General features: G+C 43.1%; 1 protein-coding gene across 1 annotated transcript in view; it reads left to right on the forward strand.

Moving 5' to 3' along the window:
- Positions 1-3789: 3789 nt before the first annotated feature.
- The window catches only part of LOC124722971, a 339558-nt gene continuing 331342 nt past the window's right edge, over positions 3790-12005 (forward strand). Inside the window, exon 1 of the mRNA XM_047248138.1 lies at positions 3790-3878. The gene's annotated coding sequence lies outside the window, so the exon portion shown is untranslated. The remainder of the gene's footprint in view (positions 3879-12005) is intronic.

Below are 12005 nucleotides of genomic sequence, written 5' to 3' on the forward strand. Positions count from 1 at the left end.
TTTTCAGTGGATAAATGTCTTTCGCCATTTAGCGAGAATGATGCGTTGAACCAGGAGCTCTGAATGATTCGCTAGTAAGTCTTCCACCGACAGCATTTGACAAGCAGTCTATCATTTCATGCCACAATTTTTTCATTACTGGATTCTTGAACAATTTGTCTGGTAGTGCAGAATAATTAGATTGATTAATTGAAGACTATTTTTGCTGAAAATGTTTGGACAGCACTGTTTCTGGAGTTGTAGAAGCATTAAAAATACAGGAAAGCAGACCTGATAATATAATTTCGGGAACATTTGACAGCAAGCAATCCACGCTAACTCTGTACTGAAAGTTTCTTGGACCTTTGTATACGCTCTTTTGTGAATCCCTGTGTTACTGGCTGTAGTATCGAACACAAGTTTTTCGACTTTTGAAAACAGATTCCGCTCTTTAATTAAATTTATGCAAGCGTTAGCCTAAGATTCACCAGTTCCTCCGTTTATTTTTGGAACGCCTAGAACATTTTCTTGTTCATTTACAGTAACAGGGACAGTGGTTCGGTCAACCTGTTTCTTTCGATCAATGATATCTGGAAGCGTTTTGCCATCCTAATGTAAAAGACGAGGACCATCCAAATTATTACCTTTCTCTTCCTCTTCTACAACTGCTTACCCTGTTTTCCTTCTCGACCTTTTGATGGAACTTGTAGAGATAGTTAAATCAGAAACATTGTGACATTGTGACCTAACGCCTTTGCAGTGGCTCCAGTTACAAATACTGCTCCGCGATCTGGAAGACTCAATCCAAAGCACTAACAACTTTAGGCGACTCTAATATTTTTGCATTTGGTGGTATGGAGCGAACATCTGCAGCAGTTGATGTTGAAGGTGTACTCAATGATTTGGATGGTCGATATTCTGCTTTGTCATCACTTTCAGCAGATGATGAACATGATGACGGCGAAGTAGAAGGAAGGATGATTGTAGCTCGTTTTGACCGAGCGGTTCTAGGCGCTTCAGTTCGGAACCGCGCTGCTGCTATAGTCGCAGGTTCGAATGCTGGCTCGGGCATGGATGTTCGTGATGTTCAAATGTGTGTGAAATCTTATGGGACTTAACTGATAAGGTCATCAGTTTCTAAGCTTACACACTACTTAACCTAAATTAGCCTAAGGACAAACACACACACCCATGTCCGAGGGAGGACTCGAACCTCCGCCGGGACTAGCCGCACAGTCCATGACTGCAGCGCATTAGACCGCTCAGCGTGTGTGATGTCCTTAGGTTAGTTAGGTTTAAGTAGTTCTAAGTCTAGGGGACTGATGACCTAAGATGTTAAGTCCTATAGTGCATAGAGCCATTTGAACCATTTGCAGCTCCTTTCATGTATAAATTAATTTTTTCTTCATATCGAGCTCGCTTTATTCTTTTTCCTCTCGCTCCCTCCTCTTTGTTTCTTTTGCTGCTATCTTCAGACCAGCTCCTGGCATACTACAAGAAAAGACATCTCCTCTTTGCTTTTGAAGAAACTGCGTGTCCTTTTCATTTATAATGTTTTATTGCATTTCTCGTAGCAATATCAAATAACTTGTTCAGATTTTTTTGAATCCGTTTGGTTCCATTATTTCAACTTCTGTTTGTCTATTTCTGTTTTCCTTTAAGTTTAGATATTGTTCATGTAGCTTAGATAGTTTCCTGACACATGAATCTGTTCACTGTGGTGGATCCTTGCACGCTTCCCAATTGAAACTGTCGTTTCACTGGTCAATTTATAACAATCTCAGAGTGTATCGTATCCCTCTAAACAAGGAGTGGAATTGGACACTTCTGAGCATGTCTAATGCACGAGGTAATCCTGCTGTTGACAACTGAGATACTGACTTTCCAAGGAGCCAGTTGGCGGGAGAACATCTCACACAAGTAGCAGTAGCAGCCATATTAAATTATTCATCCGCCTGAAATAAAAAAAAGAGATGGGTGACCTCTACATATCATTTCATTAAGCTCAAATCTTACACAGCAGTTATACTACCCTATGGGACAAAAATGAGGTATGTGGAGCAAAGATTGGAACAATTTCAGTTTCTACTATACTATTGTGGACCACATTATTGTGTATATATCCCGTGGCAGCTTAACTTTCCACAAGCGAATACCAGACTATATTAATCTAGTAATCTAGTATCTGAGAATGAGAGTGCTTATTAACTTGCAACAAACTTAACACATAATTTCAAATTTTTATGAAACTTTTCTCGCTGACACCGCCCACAAAATGATGAAAGGAAAAAAACTTACCCTCACTACATCTCGCCTTTCATGCAGTAGAACTGCCTCATCAGGCGTCACGTTTTAATTTATTACTTCTTTACTACTAACTCTATTCGCAACACACATTGCAGACAGTATTTACATATGCAGTCTGTTAAGTAAGATCATGGTAATCAGTAGAGAAATGTATTTGGCAACAAACTGAAACATATAAATATATCAACAAAAGAAAAATGCAGTTACAATTAATAACACGTCCGGTCACCCGCAGCGTCGATAATTGGTTGGCATCTCTTGGCATCATTTGCTTGAAAGCAAATTTTCCACGTATTCACGTGGAAGAGACCTCTAAAAGCGAAGAATTTACGCTGACAGCTGTTTCAAAGTGAATTTTGCTTACACTTGATGCAATATGTAGAGTCGGTTTCCCGAAGAAAGGTTAACAATCATTTTTTCCACTTTTGGATTCACTTTACCAATTGAGTCACGTTCATCAAAGTCATCCACGTTTCTGACCTAATTATAGGTTTTTACCCTCTTTTGTAGAAATGACTTTATTTTCCCTTATAATTAGAGGCCGCGGCATAGCTCATTTTCGGACCTTTGGGATGGTTACAGAGAAATACAGCCCTAAAACGCGAAACATAAGCTGCACTCCTGTCTCTTCTTGTGTATCTCAGTCAAGAATTTAAAGTAAACTAATGCTTTATGGACATTGCATGAAGGACAAAGGTTTCCTCTACAGGGCTGTGAAGGGTCTAAGGCGTTAACTTTTACCATCTGTGAGTAATGTCGACCACGCTATTACTTAGCAGACTGTATCACTGACTGTACCTGCAAGTTAAATCATTGCGCGACACATGGGCCAGGAGATATGACGTCATATGCGTTGTGATGCGTGAAAAACTACCTCAAAACACAGTGCAAATTACACAGAGTATACTCATTCATTCTTTGATAATGAGAGCACTTGGCGACTTGCAACAAACTTTAAGCGTAATTCAAAAACGTTTTTCTCATTTATATGCTTATGTCAAGTATTTAACACATTAACTAATTTGTAAACTAATTAAAAGTTTGGAACTGTTTTATACAAGAGAGTGGGAATCTTGTATACAGCTCATTTGCAAACCCATGTCTACTGGAACGTTTTTGCTTGCAGATGTAGATGTATATGTATTGTAGCATACTTACACCTGTGTCACACTTTACCAGTAATCATGGTGCATTCTATATGTATCTGCAGTATAAGTGTAGATATATACTTTAGGTGATGCTACCTGACAATAATTCCATAGTACTAGCACGAATGCAGCGACTGATACTAGTGAAAGAAATAACCTGCGATTCACGCAGAGCTGTTTACAAACCAAGCGCGCAGCGCCTGCGAACGGCTGCTACACCACCAGATGGATCTTGTCTGACTACTGGACACTTCTATGACTGGACAGCTAGGTTGGGTTACAGGGGGGGGGGGGGGGGCGGGAGGAGGGGGGCGGCAGCAGAGTAGAAGCAGAGAAGAGCGCCAAGCGGCAGTCGACCGTCAACTGCCGCAGGGAAAGTGGTGCCGTGTGCAACGCGCGTTGCTTCGCCAAACCATCGTTGGTGCTGGAACTTATCTTCGAAAAGTAAGACTTTTGAAAGCTTTGTCACTATGTCATTCTAGACTGATATCTCTTCTCTGAGCTCTCGGTGAGCAGCGACATAGCACTGCTCGCGCTAGGAAGTAGAAAATGTACTTCTTGCACAGTTACAACAGCTGGTCAGGCGAGGATGTGATACCTAGTTTACACTCGTATTTGCCTATATCAGAAGAAATTGTTGTAAATCTGTAAGTCGAAGCCTGTAGGAGAAGAAATTGAGAAGTGAGTTAGAGGTACGCAACGGTGAAGGCATTACCCCGAAATAATGTAAAAACGATTTTCTCCACGTAGTGAGAGAGTTATAATCTCTTCTCCTAAGCCGTCTCCACACAGTGAGAGAGTTACAAAGTCAACTGCTAAGTCGTACACAGTTCTCTTGCACTTGTGTTCTATTGACCAATAACGTTTCAACAATCTTTGAACTGAAAGGGTGAATTTCATCTGACGGGTGTTACGTTCTTCTTTCTTGGCGTTCTTTCGGGACCACTATTTAAAACGAAACAAAAAGAAAAAAAATAAAGGAAACCTCGGATGATTCACTTTTAAAATTGTCACATCCTTGCGCACAGGTTGATCTGTATATAAAATGCGTTATATTTTCTCCCATTACAGAAGTTTCCAAACGTCTTATGGGATACTTTTAGCACCTATTTTGTTGTTGCAACGCATGAAAACTGAAAATGCAGGTTGCCAGCAATCGTCAAAAGGGAGAAAAATATGTTGTCGGTAACTCAAATGAAATTGTTAAGTTCGCCCCATAGGGTACCATTTTACGATACATAAAATGTTAATGGATCTTACTGTTCACTGCTGAAGCGTAGGAAGACCTAATCTCTATTCGTCACTGGATGACTCTAATTTTATCTCAAAATCCCTACGGTAGGAACACCTAAGGAAATGAATAATGTTCATGGAATCCACCCAAAGTATCTATTTCTGGTTGTTCTAAGGACATTTACTGTAGATGTTTATGTGTTGTTCTGGGGATATCAGGTAGTTCAGGCAGCTATGTATTACTGTGATTCCTACACGAGGGAAAGAAAGCTGTAAGCATTGTTGCTACCGGTCTTTGTTGACGGTCGTTGCCCCGTGTTGACCCAACTAGAAGTGGATCCTACACTATATGCCAGCATATTTTTAGGAAAAATTTATAATATTCTCATTCATTGACAAGTATCACTCAATTTAATCGAAAACTACTATTCGCTTTCCCTACTACTTCACCAAAATGATAGTTCCACTCCGTTACTCCTATTACTATGTCATGAATTCCTACAGTTATGACTCATTAATAGTCTAGTTAAATGCTACCTATTCATTAGATTTCCTGAAGTAGAAAAATGGTATAGGAAAGGAGCGCAGGAAACATTGTGTATATTAGCATTGTCACTTGAACGACGAGGAAGAATGAAGACAAGCCGATGGCATGCTACGTGCTAACACGTGTACTACACACATCCACTGAAATATATTTCAGGTATACTTTTAGAGTACTGCACACGTCCATTGTAATACATTTCGGGTATGTTTTTATTATGTTCCTTTTTGCTTGGGCGTAGTGTCTTTCATCGGCTTACTAAAAATCAGTCTAGTTAACAGCGATTTATGGAAGTGTATCTTATAGGAAAAATGTGGTTATAGATGTACTACTTCGACTAGCTTAGGAAATAACACTAAAAATAGTAGATGCGTTTTGTTATTAGCGCATGAAAATACATTAAAAACGCCTGAGCAGAGAGGGTATAAAAATCAGACTGGAAAAAGCAAAAAAAGCATATCTGAAACAGAGAAATTTGTTCACATAGAATATTTTAAATGTTAGGAAGTCTTTTGTAAAGTCATTTTTTTTTAATGTAGCCTTGTACGGAAGTGAAACGTGGGCGATTAACAGATCAAACTAGAAGAGAATAGAAGCTTCTGAAATGCGGTGCAACAGGAGAACGCTGAAGAATATATGGATAGCATGGATAACTAATGAGGAAGAGACGTGACGAAAAGATTTTGGCGCTACGTTACTAAAAGAAGAGATCGGTTGATAAGACACATTCTGAGACACATCCTGAGGCATGAAGAATGGACAACATGGCAATTTTGTGGGGGGGTGGGGGGGGAGGGAGGGGGGGACGTCGGAGGGGGGGGGGGATTTTAGTGAGAGTCCAAGGTTCGGTTACTGTAAAGCAGGTTCAAATGGATATATGTTGCACTGGTTATGCAGAGATGAAGAGGCCTTTACAGGATTGACTAGTGTGCAGAGCTGTAAAGTTCACAGCAACAACATCGCGACACAAAAGGAAAGAGACCGCTGTTACTATTACGGAACTACTTGCAGTGGCGTTTTAGTACGTGACTGTTTTCCGTACTGTGTCCTTGTGCTGTTACAAGTTTCATAAAAACTCACGACCTTAGTAGCAATGATCGATCAATTTACAACAGACACATTCTAGCGCTCACCAGAACGAGCCTATGCGCAGACTCGGAAAGTCAAGACAAAGTAGTTCCATACTCAGAGAACCAGGCAAGGTGTTAGTGGAGATGATTTGCCATTACCTTCTTCCGACATGTTATGAAGTATGTACCAGTGTCGTGTGAATGACTGTTACGTGTGCTCGTGCAGTGTAATGTTTGGGGTTGTGGTGTTCGATGAAGGGAAGGGAGCGGGTGAAACCCGGTGCCTGCACATAGCCTACTCCTCTCGAATAACACAAAGGGGGCCGCCGAACTTAATGTCCCCAATCTGACTGACGGATCACTGTTGACAGTGTCACATACCCTCATTTCATGAGACACTGCGGAGAGATATGGAATTTAATGCAGGAGATTGGCGTAAAGACTGGTGATCAGGAACTTCACGCCACCGTCTCTCCTCCCCTTCCCGGCCAAATATTAGCAGTGAAAATTTTCCAACACCAGAATTCGAACCGGTGTATCTCCGAATAGAGCGCCATCGCACATGTGTGCGAAGGGGGTACTCTTGGAAAAAAAGGCACGCAGAAATGTTGTGAAGTACGGAGGGAACGAACGCAGGCGTGGGTCGACTACAATAGGTCTTATTTTGACGGCGACCATCGCAAACAGAAGTAGTTGGCAAGTACCTTATACGAATTTGCAGCATCAGTCTCATTTCCTTCGTGTGACGCATCGTAAACATTTTTTTACGGCGGTTCGCAAGAATATGTCTGTAGTAAACTGCCTGTCTGTTGACAGTGAATTGATTAATTTTTACAAACCTTATCGCAGCCAAAGGTCGCAGTTCAAGGTCGGAAAGCAGTCGCTTGCTAATACTCCGCAACAAATAGTTTCTTAGTATTTTTGCATGGTGGTGTTCCACAGCTGCAATATTTTTAAACACATCAGCTGCTGCTGACGGTGTGTATGATAATATCCTTCATTATAAGTTTCTTAGTAATATGAACTGTTACCTTTATGTTGTGTCAAAGTATCACACATGCAGTGCCGTTTGTAAGTCACAAAGTGTTTTGTGAGCAAGATACGTGAGCTGCACTGCTAGAAGCCGGTGTTTTGCAACTAACCGTCGCTCTACGAGGGATTCCCAGGCTGACTAGGTAACTTGTTCCTTTCCCTGGCCCGCCATATCAAGTGCTGCAGGAGCCCCCATGAAACTAGCAATCGTCTTGGAGAAGCAACTGTGCGCATGAAGGAAACACCTATTATCCTACTATTAGATTTAATCGTGGCCATAATTGCTAGCTTATAGTGAAAGAATCCGTCGCAATCAATGTAAAAAGGTTCCTCTTACAGCTACCAAATGAAATTCATAGATCTGGCAAGACATAATTTATTCAATAAGCCAATAACTGAAATTAATAATTTGACAGTGAAACAAAAATGAATTAACAGAATAATGCAGAGTCGCCAATAACGGGAGTTGGTGGAGAATTAATATCCAAATGTCGGTCACTAAACAAATGGCACTACGCTACAGTTTATAAATTGTCAATTTAGTACAAAAAAGGGGACAAAATCTATAATCGGGAAGTTATGGAAAAGCCGCGCGGGATTAGCCGAGCGGTCTAGGGCGCTGCAGTCGTGGACTGCGCGGCTGGTCCCGGCGGAGATTCGAGTCCTCCTTCGGGCATGGGTGTGTGTGTTTGTCCTTAGGATAGTTTAGGTTAAGTAGTGTGTAAGCTTAGGGACTGATGACCTTAGCAGTTAAGTCCCATAAGATTTCACACACATTTGAACAGTTTTTTGTTATGGAAAAGAGACCGGGTACCCTCATAAGAAGACAGATAGAATAAAAATGCTTGTGCTGCGCCTCTCAACTTGCACGCTACATAGATACTAGGAATTGCCACGAATTTAACCATTCTAACAAAACGATCCCTCTCCAAACTATTCCACGCTTCTGCGTCAGTCTCTCGCATTGCAATGCCGCCTTACCACCGTTTGATAGCGCATGGTGGCCGACGGCGCGCCTCTGAGCTCCGCCTGAGTATTGCATAAGGCGTGGGCAGAATTCTCCATACTGTGGCGGTGCTTGCAGACTCCGTGCTCCATCGTAGCGGACGCCGTTCCGAAAGAAAAACTTCGAGACTCAAAACACGAAAGGCCAAGTCACTTGCCGTGCTGGAATAAGTCCTCGCCTCTCTGGCTCCTCGTCTCAACTCGAGCAGTGCTCACGTCTCTCTCTCGCTGCAAATCGTAAGGCAGCCCCGAAACGCTCTACCAATTGCTGCAAATTATCATGAAATTTTGCCTCCCGCCAAACTGTTAACTGTGGACCAACCAATCACCAACTTCTGTACGAACCAGTAGCCAGCTGGCCCGATTCCCAATGTATTTCTATCGTTCGCCTTGCTTCTAAGATTTCTGAAAACAGGACGGAAAATTTTAAGGGTCTACCATCCCACGGAGGACTCTGAGTCTATATTCTGCGGAGTATTCTCGAGACGATATTATTTTGCCTAGCAAGTGGTGTGGCGCAGACTTCCAGCAAAATGTTCGTTTGTTCTTTAGTTCAGCTGTTACCCACTCGATTTTCACAGTGGCTGAGGTGATGGTTCGCCGAGCCTGCCCTTGAGCTTAGGTACACTATTGTGCGAAATGTGATTCGGCAAAATCGGGAACACAGGTCCACATTTGTTTCTGCTATCAGCAACTTCGCCGTGGTCCCGTGAGCGTCAGACACTTCGTGTCTTGCCAGGAGGTCGGGTACTGAAAGGATGTTATGAAGGCCCACCTGTTTCAGACCCGTGATAACTGTGAGTTCAGAGGCCCCCACACGCAGATCCAGAAAGAAACTGTTCCCACATGCAGAAATGTAAAAAAAAAAAAAAAAAAAAAAAGGTTCAAATGGCTCTGAGCACTATGGGACTCAACTTCTGAGGTCATCAGTCCCCTAGAACTTAAGAACTTAGAACTACTTAAACCTAACTAACCTAGGGCCATCACACACATCCATGCCCGAGGCAGGATTCTAACCTGCGACCGCAGCGGTCTCGCGGTTCCAGACTGTAGCGCCTAGAACCGCTCGGCCACTTCGGCCGGCCCGGAAATGTTAGATATAAAAAAGTAGTACTGAAAACAGTTTAAAGCAGGTTTCATTCAAGACAAAACTGACTACAGCACCCATCGAATCTCATAACCACTCATGTTTCATGTCCTCATTAAAACTGGAATGCAAAATTGTATTATTTGCATGTGATGCGGTTCTACGTTGATTGAAAATGTGAGGAAAAGACCAAGACGAGGACGACGCCTTGCAACATCAGTGAACAGATGAATGGATACTACAGCTCATAAAATAAGGAAGATGAAGTTCCTCATAGCTGAAAACTGTGGTACTTGTTGCTTTCAATGTCAGGACTGATTTGATGCAGTTTCACCATAAAAATAAATATATACACAGAGCACCTGCTCAGCATGTTACAAGGATGAGGAAGGAAATCGGCTGTGCCCTTTCAAAGGAACATCTTGGCATTTGCCTGCAGCGGTTTAGGGAATTTCTTCACCTCGACATAACTAAACAGGATGAACATGAATAAAACCGACTAACTACAAGGACGGAATTCTGACTTAAAATAGAGGGAGAAAGGTTGTCTCAGAACATGTGTCCAGAAATGGACGGTGTGTGTGCAACGACAACAAATCGCTCTAGAATATAGTACAGAGCTTCATCACATCCACGTCACAACAGATGTTCAAAGTGGCCTTCATGTGATGCAGTGCAAGTTCACACGTCGCGTCATGGACTGCCACACCCTTTCCCACGTTCTGGCCTCTCTCCGAGTAGCGTGACAGGCGCCGTGAACACGCTGTTGAAGAGCCTGCACATCAAGAGCTGGTTCAGCATACACAACGCTTTTCAGATGCCCCCAGAGGTAAAACTTCAGAAGGTTGAAGTCCAGTGATCTAGCAGGCCATGCTACAGGACCTCCGCGTCCTATCCAACGTCTGGGGAAGACGCTGTTGAGGTGTCGACGAACTGTAATGCGGAAGTGGGGTGGTGCTCCGGCATGCAGAAACCCTATAACCTGTCGTATTGTCAGAGGCACATTCTCAAACAGCCCAGGCAGCGTATTCTGCAGAAAGTCCAGCTTCATTCCTCCACTGAGGCGTTGTGGAATAATAACTGGTCCAAGTATGTGGTCGTCAGGAATCCCAGCCGACACATTGATGCTGAACCGATTCTGATGAGGCACCTCAACCATTCCCCGAGGATTGTCTGTATCCCACAGATGACGATTATGCAGATTGATTATGTCAGTTCTGGTAAAGGTTGCTTCGTCGGTAAAGAGGACTGACGACAGAGATCCCACAATTATGATGATCTGGTGCAAAAACATCGACAGAATCCTCCCTGTAGAGGGAAATCCGCTGCTGATAATTCTTGCAGTCATTGCAGGTGATAGGGATAGTAGCGGTTGTCATGCAGGATACACATAATCGTATTTTGGCTTACACCATGTTCCTGGTGTACTCACAGACCGCCACCTCCCTGCACATTCGTCTGTCTGAGAAGACCCACGATCACACAAACGCCCCAAAAGGACCTGAAATGTTGTGTGACGTGGTTGGTGTCTGTGAGGGTCTTGTTTTGTTATAGCCATGCTGCCTCTCGACTGTATCCATTCTCTTGGCCGTACACAAACGCCATCACGGCTTGTTCCCGACATGAATACCGGACCATTCAGCTGCTTAAGTACGCTGCGTCAATCACACAGCCTGCAACACACACGGAACATAAGGCACATGGTCAGAGGAACTTTCATTCGTCAGCGCCATCTACCGTGGCAACGGTGCATTTTCGGACACATTTTAATAGAACCATTTTTTCCTTCATTTACAGTCAAGAACCCGTTCTACAGTTTGTCGAATTTATGTATGTTCACCCTGTATATAGTTGAACCTGCTTACTGCATTTATCCTTGGTCTCCCTCTACAATTTTTGCCCGCAACGCTTCCCCCCATTCCCAAATTAACCATTCCTTGATGCCTCAGGATGTATCCTGTCAACCGGTCCCTTCTTTCAGTCCATCTGTGCCATAAATCTCTTTTCTTCCCAGTTTGATTCAGACTTTTCCTGAGTTACTCGAGCTACCCATATAATCTTCAGCATCCTTTTGTAACACCCCGTTTCAAAAGCTCCTTTCCTCTTTTTGGCTGAACTGTTTATCGTCCACGTCTCACTCCAGACAGTGGTAAGAACATAAAGTACCTGTTGTGTTCGACGACGGCCGCGGTGGCCGTGCGGTTCTAGGCGCTGCAGTCCGGAACCGCGGGACTGCTACGGTCGCAGGTTCGAATCCTGCCTCGGGCATGGATGTGTGTGATGTCCTTAGGTTAGTTAGGTTTAAGTAGTTCTAAGTTCTAGGGGACTGATGACCTAAGATGTTAAGTCCCATAGTGCTTAGAGCCATTTTTGTGCTCGACGGTGTACAACAGCATTAGAGCGAGCAGGCCATGTAGGCTGACAGACTTACTGAATCGTTGCATCTATGCGTCTGTATTTAATATCCGAGTAAAAAAATTCGCAGTAGCTAACAGGAGACTTTGCTCATCCAACTGTGGACCACTGCATTTGAGGGAATGGGAGCAGGAGAGTAAAAGAGAGAGAGAAATAGTTCGACATTGCAAGATGGCTCGGTGGTC

Source organism: Schistocerca piceifrons, chromosome X (assembly GCF_021461385.2).
Source record: "Schistocerca piceifrons isolate TAMUIC-IGC-003096 chromosome X, iqSchPice1.1, whole genome shotgun sequence".
In the NCBI taxonomy this organism is placed as follows: domain Eukaryota; kingdom Metazoa; phylum Arthropoda; class Insecta; order Orthoptera; family Acrididae; genus Schistocerca; species Schistocerca piceifrons.